This window comes from Oratosquilla oratoria, chromosome 41, assembly GCF_046742065.1.
Source record: "Oratosquilla oratoria isolate Oo_2021 chromosome 41, ASM4674206v1, whole genome shotgun sequence".
NCBI lineage: Eukaryota > Metazoa > Arthropoda > Malacostraca > Stomatopoda > Squillidae > Oratosquilla > Oratosquilla oratoria.
Window position 1 is genome coordinate 10,708,455 of NC_134817.1, and position 11,345 is coordinate 10,719,799.

An 11,345-nucleotide genomic window follows, 5' to 3' on the forward strand; every position below is an offset into this window, starting at 1 on the left:
TTTTTTTTTTTTTTTTTTTTTTTTTTTTTTTTTTTATCCAAAAATGTCGAGACTCGAGTCCTCGAACACACCCAGAGGAATCAGGCCTCGATCTCGTCCTGTTCCCAAAGAGCCTCGAAATTGACCCCCAGCAGGTACTAGTGATGGCCACGTGCACTTGCATAGGTAGAAGTGGAGGGCGTGTTTGAGTGTTGATGTGAAGAGGAGGAAAAGGGAAGGGAAGGTGGAGGGCAGGCTGGTGAGTGAGAGTGATGGAGAGGGAGGGAGCGAGGGAGGGGGAGGAAGTGAGAGAGTAGGGGAGTGAGTGGGGGAGAGGGAGGGAGAGAGTGGGGAGAGGGAGGGAGGGAGAGAGTGGGGGAGAGGGAGGGAGGGAGTGGGGAAGAGTGAGGGAGGGAGGGAGTGGGGAAGAGTGAGGGAGGGAGAGAGTGGGGGAGAGGGAGGGAGAGAGTGGGGGAGAGGGAGCGAGGAAGGGAGAGAGTGGGGGAGAGGGAGCGAGGAAGGGAGGGAGTGGGGGGGAGAGGGAGCGATGGGGTGAAAACCTGCAAGTTGCTGCCAGCTCTCAGTATAGCGAGAGGCGTGTGTGTGTGCGTGTGTTTTTCGTGAAACACCCCGTCAGTGTTCTTCATGGAGGTTCTCCATACTGTGTCCAGTGTTGCGTTGTCCTCAGGGACACGTCGAGGATGAGTGGTCGTCCTCCTTCGTCAAGGACCTGGTCCTTGAGGTGGACTTCGACCGACCGCGCGAGGGGGAGAACGGTCGTGGGCTGTGCGTCCCCGTAGATCGATGTGGGAGATCGAAGTGGAGTTGTTACTCGATCGAAGTGGAGTTGTTACTTGTTGTTCCTGCTGTGGAAGAGGAACCTGTGCGAGTTTTCGAGGGCTGTCTTACTCCCGTGGATGAGCCTTGGCGTAGTTCGAGTCCTACTTGACGTAGCGCAAACGAAATCGTGTTTTATTTATTTATTTTTGTGTTTACATTTATGGTCAACAAGTTGAGGGTTGCCCCCTCATTTGATGTTATACTGAGACATACACTGAGCAAGATCATTAACTGTATGTGTGTATATACACACGTACACCACTCCTGTGTGTACACGTTCACGTACACACATTTGTGTGTGTGTGTAAGTGTGTAAGTATCTGGGCAGCAACTGTGCATTCGATTATGCACTGCGTGTCGGATACGGTGTTCCTAAGATTCCCGTCATGGATTTCGTTGTCACACAAATGCGCAGCTTTGGGGACGGAACCGAATTGAAAGGATCATGAAAATGGCGCAGTTTGCGAACCTGATGTTCCGCTCGATGAGTTGCTCACCTATTCCTCTACGAATAAAATCGCCTGACGACAAAGTAGACGTTCAAATCAAACGCATCGAGATGATGAATTGGGTGAATAAAATCACCTGACGACAGATAAAATGAAGAAGTCTTAGAACGAAGTGGCTTTGTTTAAGTGGGTTGTGTTGTTATTGTTGTTGTTGTTGTTGATGAGAAACAGGTTTAGTGGTGGTGTAAATGGGTCGCAATGGTGTCGTTCCTTGCGTTTTCTGTTTACAAAAGAAAACGGAGTTTTATATTCTGTTTTGGTTGGCGCTAGATGTCCCCCCCAAAACTCCATCTTACGAGTGTGGATGACATCTTTCCACCATTTTAATTAAATCATGTGGAGGCAGCCTTAATAACCGTGATAATGTGTACCATCGCAATGTGGTTGTAAATTGCTCCGAAGAGGTTGTCATTTTTTCATAACTTGGCTCTTTGTTAGTTGTGTCTCGTCAGTTCACCGTCGCTTCTATCCGTGAGAACAATACAGTACCGAATTACCATTGTTGAGGGTCTTTACTATTCGGTGATTGTGTGTGTGTGTATGTGTGTGTGTGTGTGTGTGTGTAAGGTGTGACTACATAAGCAGAGAGTGTAACTTCCCAGAGGCTCCTTTTATCTGATTAAAATCGTGTGACGCTAGCCAGAATAAAATCCTGAAAATGTGAATGAAGGTTAATCAAGAAGGCTTAATCAACGTGGCCAGACCTCGAAAGCGCCGTTAACCAGAATCCTTACGAGTCCCGAGGTCGCTCCCCTTAGGAGGTAAAGGTCAGGGGAGTATTTATGCTCGAAATGATGTTTGGTGGGGGGAGGGCCGCGAAGGAAAACAACCCACCACGTTATCACCACGTGAAAGGGGCGTGTTGTGTGTAAACTACGTGTATTGTAGTGCGCAACGACAGGGGGTAGAGTGCCATCGTGTTATGGAGTGCTGTTGTCATTGTTCCCTTTACGTTTGTTGGCAGGAGGCAACCGCCGCTTTTTCGGGAGGTGGAGGGAAGTGGAGGGAGGTGGGAAGAAGGGTAAGGAGGAAAGAGGAGGGGTAGGGAGGGTAGTGGAGGGGTAGGAAGGTAAAAAAGGAATGTGTTGTAAGGAAAGTGAAAGGGTAGTTAGACGCTATGGAGTAGAGAGAAGAAAAGGAGAAGGAAGGGAGGTGGGAGGAAATGCAGGGAGGGGTTGTGTTTGAAGGGGAGGTGGGCATGAAGGAGGGAGTGGAGGAGGGATTGGTATGGAGGTGAGGAAGGGAGGAGAGTATGATTAACTGTTTCTAGGGAACATCAGATGTCATCACATCCTTCAAAGTGATGAGGAGAGTCATGTCGTGATTGACGTGGTTATGAATATGATGATGGTTGTGATGATATAGAGACCTCTAATCCTCCAGCCGCAGATTCAAATGAAACTCCGGTTTGGCCTGAGACCGTAACATGAATAAAATCAACTGACGGCAGCTGTAGACGGCAAAGGAACCAGTCTAGTATTAGCCAGGAAAAAAGTCTAAATGTTCAAGGAATCTTTCATTAATGTTCAGACCTTCTCCTCGTGGATGAACCAATCCTGTTCACTCTTTGCCGATCTCTTGCACATGCCCTTAAATCCTTGTTTACACGGGGCAAGTTGAGAGGCAAGTCAAACATGCAAGTTACTTGCTACAGGTTACTTGCCATGTGTAAAAATCTGATTCACTATGAAAAGTGGGCAGGTTGCCCAGTTTTTTGTCAAGCAGATGTTTACACACGGCAAGTAACTTGCACGTCTGACTTGCCTCTCAGTTTGCCCCGTGTAAGCGAGGCTTAAGACTTATGAGTATGCATTACTGTTCCTTTGGAAATGACAGACTTCATCACTGAACTAAATCGTTTAACACTCATTAACTGCGTAGTCATTGACTAGAAGGAAGTTGAATCAGCTGACTGTAATACTGTTCGATTTTTTATCAAAATTTATTTTTATTCATTTAATTATTTATTTATTTATTATCTTTGTCCGGTCCCGTTTTGGACCGAAAGGTGCCCTGTCGGTATATTTTGTTTTTGTAACTCATTGTGACTCACTGTAATAAAAAAACAAAGTGCCCAGGCGTTGTATCTTAGGCTTAATTGTCTGTGTATTCCGCTCGCTCCTTAGCCGCGTATGCCCACTCGCCCCTTCCCCCCTGCGCTTGCATGACAGGTTGTAAACGCCGGATATAGACATGACGGGCGTACACAATCCTCAACATTCATATGGATGAGGCATCCCCTTCCTGTTGTTGGTCGTAGGGCTGTTGCAGACTTCCCCCTTTCCGCAATCCAGGCGTGTTCTTGCATATACATGTATGTTACTAGAGTGATGGATTTAGTATTCTAAGGAAGGTAGAGAGAAAGAGAAAGAATTTACAATCGTGTGCGTGTGTGTGTGTGTGCGCGCGTGTGCATTCCTAGCAGCAGAGAGCAAGTAGACCGGAAGAATAGAAAAACTTGGCCCAAGGACACTCAATGTTGTGAGGTTGCTGTTGTGTATGCAGAAGTGTCGGGAGGAATATATGTCACACAAATTCGGGTTCTCATGTGTGTGTGCGTGCGTATATATATATATATATATATATATATATATGTGTGTGTGTGTGTGTGTGTGTATGCTAATAACACGGATGCGTGTGCTCACTTATGCAAAGTAGACTACTTTGAAAAAAAGAAACTAACGAAACAAAGCGCTTTCGTATAGTACATCCAGTGCAAAAACGTACTTTTTGCACTGAAGATGAAATATACGAAAGCGCTCTGCTTCGTTAGGTTTTTCCAAGTGATCTACTTTGCATATATATATATATATATATATATATATATATATATATATATATATATATATATATATGTATGTATATATATATATATGTGATGGATTCGTTCCCAGCCCTGTGCATAAACAGCGTCACGTGGTTGAACCCAGTGCCAAATGTCTTGCATCACGTGCATGCATGTGTCATGTGCCAAGCTGCATTCATCACGTGCATTTGACGACGTGCTCCACATGACTCCCAACGCTACCTGACGTGCCAACCTGCCTCCGAAGCTCGTGGCACGCCCGTGTCACGTGTCCAGTGACGTGGACATCACGCTCTCGCGTCAGATGCTGCGTGGCGTGTTTGCACGGGTGCTTGTGGGTTGCAGTTGACCATATAAGGCGCGGCTTGAGCGCCCTTCACCTGACGGTAGCCAGAACAAAGACTAGTGTATGGCACAGTGGTTATAGGTTTTATGAGAATGTGTGTGTTTATTTTCAACCTCTTTGATGTAGTTTTACCTTTAGTTTTTTTTTTTTTTTTTAGTTTTTTTTTTGAAGTGAATAAGACCTTCCTTAGAAGTATAACACACACACACACGCACACACACACACACACACACACATATATATATATATATATATATATATATATATATATATATATATATATATATATATATATATTTTATATACGTACATACACGTAAGGCTTCTCTTTGGTGATTGAAATTTGTTGGCGTCAGTCAGTTTTCATGTATCATGAGTGCGGGAGGTGGGGAGAGGGGAGGTTCCTCCTCTCGGCCGAATAAAATCAACTGGCGTCGGCTGAATGATAGCGTGAGTTTACTGCCGTGACTAAGAAAGGGGGGATTTAGATTTCAAGCTTTTAAAGTCACGTCTTACTTATACAGGCCCTCTCTCTCTCTTTCTCTCTCTCTCTCTCTTTTTTTCTCTATCTCTCTTTTTCTCTCTCTCATATCTATCCTTTAGTCTTATACACAGACACAAATTCACACACAATTATGAATTTGAAACTTGGTATTATAAATTGAAGATTAAAAGATACCACACACACACACACACACACACACACACACACACACACACACACACACACACACACACACACACACACAGAGAGAGAGAGAGAGAGAGTGCCATGTGACCAGACACTGACCTCACGCGGATCGTGGTAAGATGCCCAGGTGGCCTGAATGACGTCATGAGTGCCAGTATGGCACCGTAAAGGGTTGAGTTCATGTGGCACCTAAGGATTGAGCTCTTAATACGCGTGACATACTTAAAGTATGGTGGGGAACGCTGGACGATTACATTCAGCTGGGAGTCCGAGGTCGATCCCCTTCAGACGGAAGATGAACTTCGTAGACTTTATTATGGAGTGGTGCCAGGGTGTTAAGTGTCTCCTGCGGTACGTGACGGGGTGTTGCATAACGTTGAAATCAATATCTTTAATCCAACTTAATGCCTACCGGTGTTACCAGGGGATCAGAAAGGATTCAGTCCCCTCCACACACACACACACACACACACACACACACACACACACACACACACACACACACACACACACACACAAAACTCTTTGAATAAGCTAAGGAAAAGGAAGAACAATAACTAGATATCGTTAACATGTAAATATCTATCAATATGTATATATGAATATATATATATATATATATATATATATATATATATATATATATATATATATATATATATATATATATATATATATGCATACACAGAAGAATGCGGGAAGGTAATCAGGTAAGACGCCGATCCCGCTTTGGGGCCCCCTGGAGTGACGTAGGGGACAAACTAAACATTAGGCTAGACACCCATGGAGTTTAGTGGGGACATCTTGGGGTCACAAGAAGCCACTTGAAATTTAGATATTGCATTCTTAACGATTTATATTTACATGTTTGTTGACAGATAAAATTATCTAATTTATATAACCCGTGATGTGAATTTATGTTATGATCCTGGGCGGGATGGATCTGATACATTCTGTTAATTTTTTTTACCATCATATTATCACTAAAAGAAATGGATTGGGCGGTGGTCCAGTCAATAGGATGATAATATATTTCAATATGTTTGAATATATCATCCTGTTAACTGGATCAACGCTCAATCCATTTCTTTTAGTGATAATATGGAGATAAAAAAAAAATAATAGAATGTAGTTTGATCCACACCACCTAAGATCATAATATAAATATTCATCACGGTCTATATTGGATAATTATATGTGTCAACAAATATGTAAATCGTTATGAATGTAATACCTAAATGTTAGATGGCCTCTTGTGACCCCAAGATGCCTCCACCAGTTTCCATGGGGTCTAGCCTAATGTTTAGTTCGTCCTCTACGTCACTCCAGGGGTCCCCAAAACGGGAACGGCGTCTCACCTTATTACCTTCCCGCGTTTCTATGTGTACGCATATACATATTCCTGTAATCCTTTCTTTCCATGTACTTTGCACTGAAGATGTAATATACGAAAGCGCTCTGCTTCGTTTAGTTTCTCTTTCCCAGTGGTCACTCGTGAGCACAAGTGACTAGTGTTTCTTATGAGCACACACACACACACACACACACACACACACACACACACACACGCATATATATATATATATATTTATATATATATATATATATATGTATATATATATATATATATATATATATATATATATATATATATAATCACGTCATCTCCTGGGTGTGACAGTGACGCCATGCCTCGCCAACGTGTGGCATTGCGGGGGCGGACAGGGGAGGGGAGGGGGCTAAGCAGGTCAGGCCAGGCAGTGCCTCCCCGCTGGCACTCCTGCCCATAGGGAGATTACCTCCCCCTCTCCCCCCCCTCCCCCCCCTCCCCCCCTCCCCCCTCGAAACTGACGCACAGAAGTGGACTCTGGGTTCTTATTTCGATTCCTACTCTTTTCTCCTCTTATCTTTCTCCTCCTCCTCCTCTTCCTCCTACTCCTTTTTCCTCTGCTTTCCTCCCACCCCTCTTCTTCCTCCTCCTCATCTCACCTCCACCTCCTTCCTCTTTTCACCAAGCCATTCCTCTTCATCCTCCTCCTCTCCTTTCCTCCTCCTGTACCTCCTCTTCCCTCCCACCTGCACCTCCTCCCTTCACTTCTTCCTCTCCCTCATCTTTCTCTCTCTCTCTCTCTCTCTCTCTCTCTCTCACACACACACACACACACACACACACACACACACACACACACACACACACACACACACACCTCTCCCCCACCTTCCTGAGAGCATAAGAATCTTTAAGTCCCCTTTTTTCAGAAATCCTTCCTTCTCACCTCAATCTCCAGTGACGTTTGTAGACCGTAAATGGTTTACTTTGACTAAACGCAGCTCATCTAGATTAACCCCGATATGTCACGCCACCCCTATCACCTGTATTATTAAAACACCTCTAGATTTCGGGGCTCCTGCCACTCCCCAAAAAGTCTAGTTGAGTTCCTGTTTTCCTAGATTAACTCAACTTTCTAAAATTCTAACTTTCTAACTCGTGTTGTATGACGCCGGGTGATTTTATTCGGCTATGGGTGGATCCCTGGAACAATCTGTTCCCTCTCACACTAAACAGAACTATATGTATAATGTTAACCAGAACACATGACGTCATAAGAACATAAGAATGAAGGAGACTGCAAGAGACCATAAGGCCTACATTAGGCAGCTCCATATCCATCACCACCTGTCATCCCCATCCATAAAGTTGTCTAACCGTTTCTTAAAACAACTGATAGTTTCAGCGCTCACTACATGGTTACTAAGTCTATTCCATTCGTTGACCACCCTATTAGTAAACCAATTCTTGCCCATTTCCTTCTTCAATCTAAATTTGTCATGGTAGGGAAAGGGTTTATGTCCGTGATTCCCTAACACGTAAGGTAGTGGTGCTGCATGTAATGTTTTCTTTTTGGGAGAGGGTTTCCCACAGCTGATTGAAATCGTTGGAGTAACTACTCAAGTTGTACAGCGTATCGAAAGGGTTAAACTAATTAAATTATTGTTTATATATAAGGCGAAACGTTGTAGTAATAAAATGGAAAACTATAAGGAATTGGTTTATGCCCACCCCATCCAAGGGAGGAGTATAATTAGGAAAAATTTTAAACACAAGAAAGGAAATCAATAACTTCCAGAATGCTGTCGTATTTAATCAAACCTGTATTAAAGAAAACTTGCTCACAAAATGCACCAATGTATATATATATATATATATATATATATATATATATATATATATATATATATATATATATATATATGCATGATTTTGATCAACATGGGAACAGGTTCTCTTGTTTACAAGTATTATTAAAATCGACAGCATTCTGACATTTGATAATCTTCTTGTTTGTATTCTCAAGGTTTCAAACAATGATCCGGCCAATCGGAAGGTGAACAAATAATAGTTCACAGAAATTTTGTCTTTGGTCACACGCTGAATGGTAGGATACTTGTCAGAGACCTTGAAAAAACAAGCAAGAAGATTGTTAACTCTCAAGATGCTGTTGATTTTAGTACTACTTGTGTGTGTGTATATGTATGTGTATATATATATGTATATGTATGTATATATATATATATATATATATATATATATATATATATATGTACAAAGAACACATACACTCCAACCTACAGGACGACACGGAGCTCCGGCGACGCCAACCAGACAAAATCCCACATCGACGACCAGACAAAATCCCACATCGACAACTAGGCAAAATCCCACAGTCTGTACCATACATAATCCACACACACCAGCCCAGCCCTTAGATTCTTACCTGCCACTGAGGAAGTACCAAGAGGTGTGAAAACGCGTTCTGGCTTTTTTCAAATTATGTATGTTATTCCACATCATGACATACGGAGATTTGCTAAGGTTACTGCCTATAGAAGGCAAGATTACTCTAAGAAAGAGAGAAAAATACGACAAGAAGCTGTCATAACAAGCTTGCCATTCACTTTAATATGTGTATATATATATATATATATATATATATATATATATATATATATATATATGTATATATATATATATATATATATATGAATTTTCCCCCCATGGGATATTTTGAAGGTTAATCGTGACGATTAACATAATTTTCGAAACCATCAGAGTCTAATTATGTCGTTTAACTTCTTTGTACAGTGTAAATACTTTAATTTTATTTAAAAAGATATTTTGTTCATATTTAAATAACTGATGTATGGAAATGTATATTAATTACAATGTTATGTAAGTTTAGTGAAATTGTTAGTGTGCTTGACAATTACTAATAACTAACTTGCTTTGAGGGTGACCAAGTATCCGGTCATGGGTTCGTTGCTTGAACACTAACGCCGCATGGAGGCACAGTGCCAAGTGCCACTTGTCTCGTCTAGGAAGTTTCTCTCTTCCTCTCTCTCTCTCTCTCTCTCTCTCTTTCTTCCTCTCCCTCTTTTTTTTTTTTTTTTTTTGCATTGTCATTTCTTTGTTTATTTTCACGCAAAGATGTACTGGGTCCACATGATCGAGGATGACGTGACGACAGAGATAGTTCTTTCGAGGACGAGGTGGTGATGGTGGACTACCTCGTTGAGGAATTGGTAGTCCCCCTCGAAATCATTATGACGAAATTTGATGTTCCAGGTTTTGTAAACAAAAGCGCAACGTTGTTAGGTGACACTTGAGGACGATCGAGTGAGCCTCGAGGATATACTTAAGGACCATTGGTTGGCACTGGAGGGTCACGAGGAAGTGCCACGTTGGCCTCAAACGTGCCTGACAAGGATCAGATCTCTCTCTCACACACACACTTCAGCTCCTCTTCCGGAAGGGTAATGACTATCGATCACGAGTCCAACACGTGATCTAGGGGCATAACGAATCACACACTCATCAGTTCTCTTCCGGGAGTGTAAAGGCTGTCGATCAGGAGTTCAACACGGGATCCAGGACCATGGTGAATCACACACACACACACACACACACACACACACACACGTACATATATACACGTACATAATACATGTATATATGTACATTAACACAAAGTAACAAGTAACACACTCACAGAAATCGCACATTATTCCCAAGTTCACTTTTTATTTGAGAGCAATGATGACCCGCCACACTTCTCTGCATCGTAGAATATTCTAAATTGTTATAAGCAATATTAGAAGATTTTATTCAGCAGACGGGCTGGCCCCAGACCTGAAGTGACTTTGATTTGTAAATTCATTCTTCAGTCATTAATTCAGGACCCGGAAGTGGATGTGTGTGTGTGTGTGGGGGGGGTCGTTCGAAGGCAACCAGAAGAAAATATATAACGCATACCGCCAGATCGTTAGGACCAAACACTCTGGAATATACAGACCCTTCTGGTGACACTCGGAGCACCAGAAGCCTAAGAAGGTCGAGACGACGACGACGACGACGATGACGACGACGAAAGACGTGCTTGTATGGCGTCCGTGGGTGGAGGTCCGTGGTGTGCCACTCCAAGAGGAACTCTGTTTCTACTCGGTGCTCCTCGGTGCCACCTCCTCCGTTTGGCACGTGGCACGGTGCCTCCACCCAGACTCTGCACGAGTCGACCTCATTAAGAGCCTCAGGGGATAGTAACCTTCATACATTTAGTGTGTGTGTGTGCGTATATATATATATATATATATATGTATATATATATATATATATATATACGCGTATGTGTATGTAGACGTAATGTGTATGTGCATGTCAGTTGCCTACACGGTTATTTGAGTGTATGTTTTATGTATGTATACATTGTGTGTGTGTGTGTGTGTGTGTGTGTGTGTTTTATGGGGAGTGTCCACGACACACCAGATGACCCAGAATCTGTACAAGTCCCAGACCTTGACCAGTCTCTTCCCCAGTTCCGGCACGGGACCGTTTGGTCCTTGGGCGCCCAGATAGACTAGAGAAGGACAGAAGGTGGGGATCCTACGCCAGGAGGCGCTGAGTAGCTTCGGTCGTAGCCGTCACCTTTAAGGACGGTTGGGGGGTAGGCAACTAACACTCGGAGTGGCGTGTGGGACTCGAACCCGGGACGAGGAATATACGAGAACGGCACGCTTCTCATTACGGCACCAGGAAGAGAGGAGATGGCATAAGGTTTAGCAAAATATAGCAATAGAGAGATATAGCAAATGAGGTCACTTTATGTGAAGAGAAGAGAG

At 43.0% G+C, this 11,345-nt stretch overlaps 1 protein-coding gene across 1 annotated transcript in view; it reads left to right on the forward strand.

Annotated features, from left to right (window-relative positions):
* Positions 1 to 558: 558 nt before the first annotated feature.
* Positions 559 to 11,345, forward strand: part of LOC143020959 (uncharacterized) — a 168,363-nt gene continuing 157,576 nt past the window's right edge. The window contains exon 1 of the mRNA XM_076177995.1: positions 559 to 630. The gene's annotated coding sequence lies outside the window, so the exon portion shown is untranslated. The remainder of the gene's footprint in view (positions 631 to 11,345) is intronic.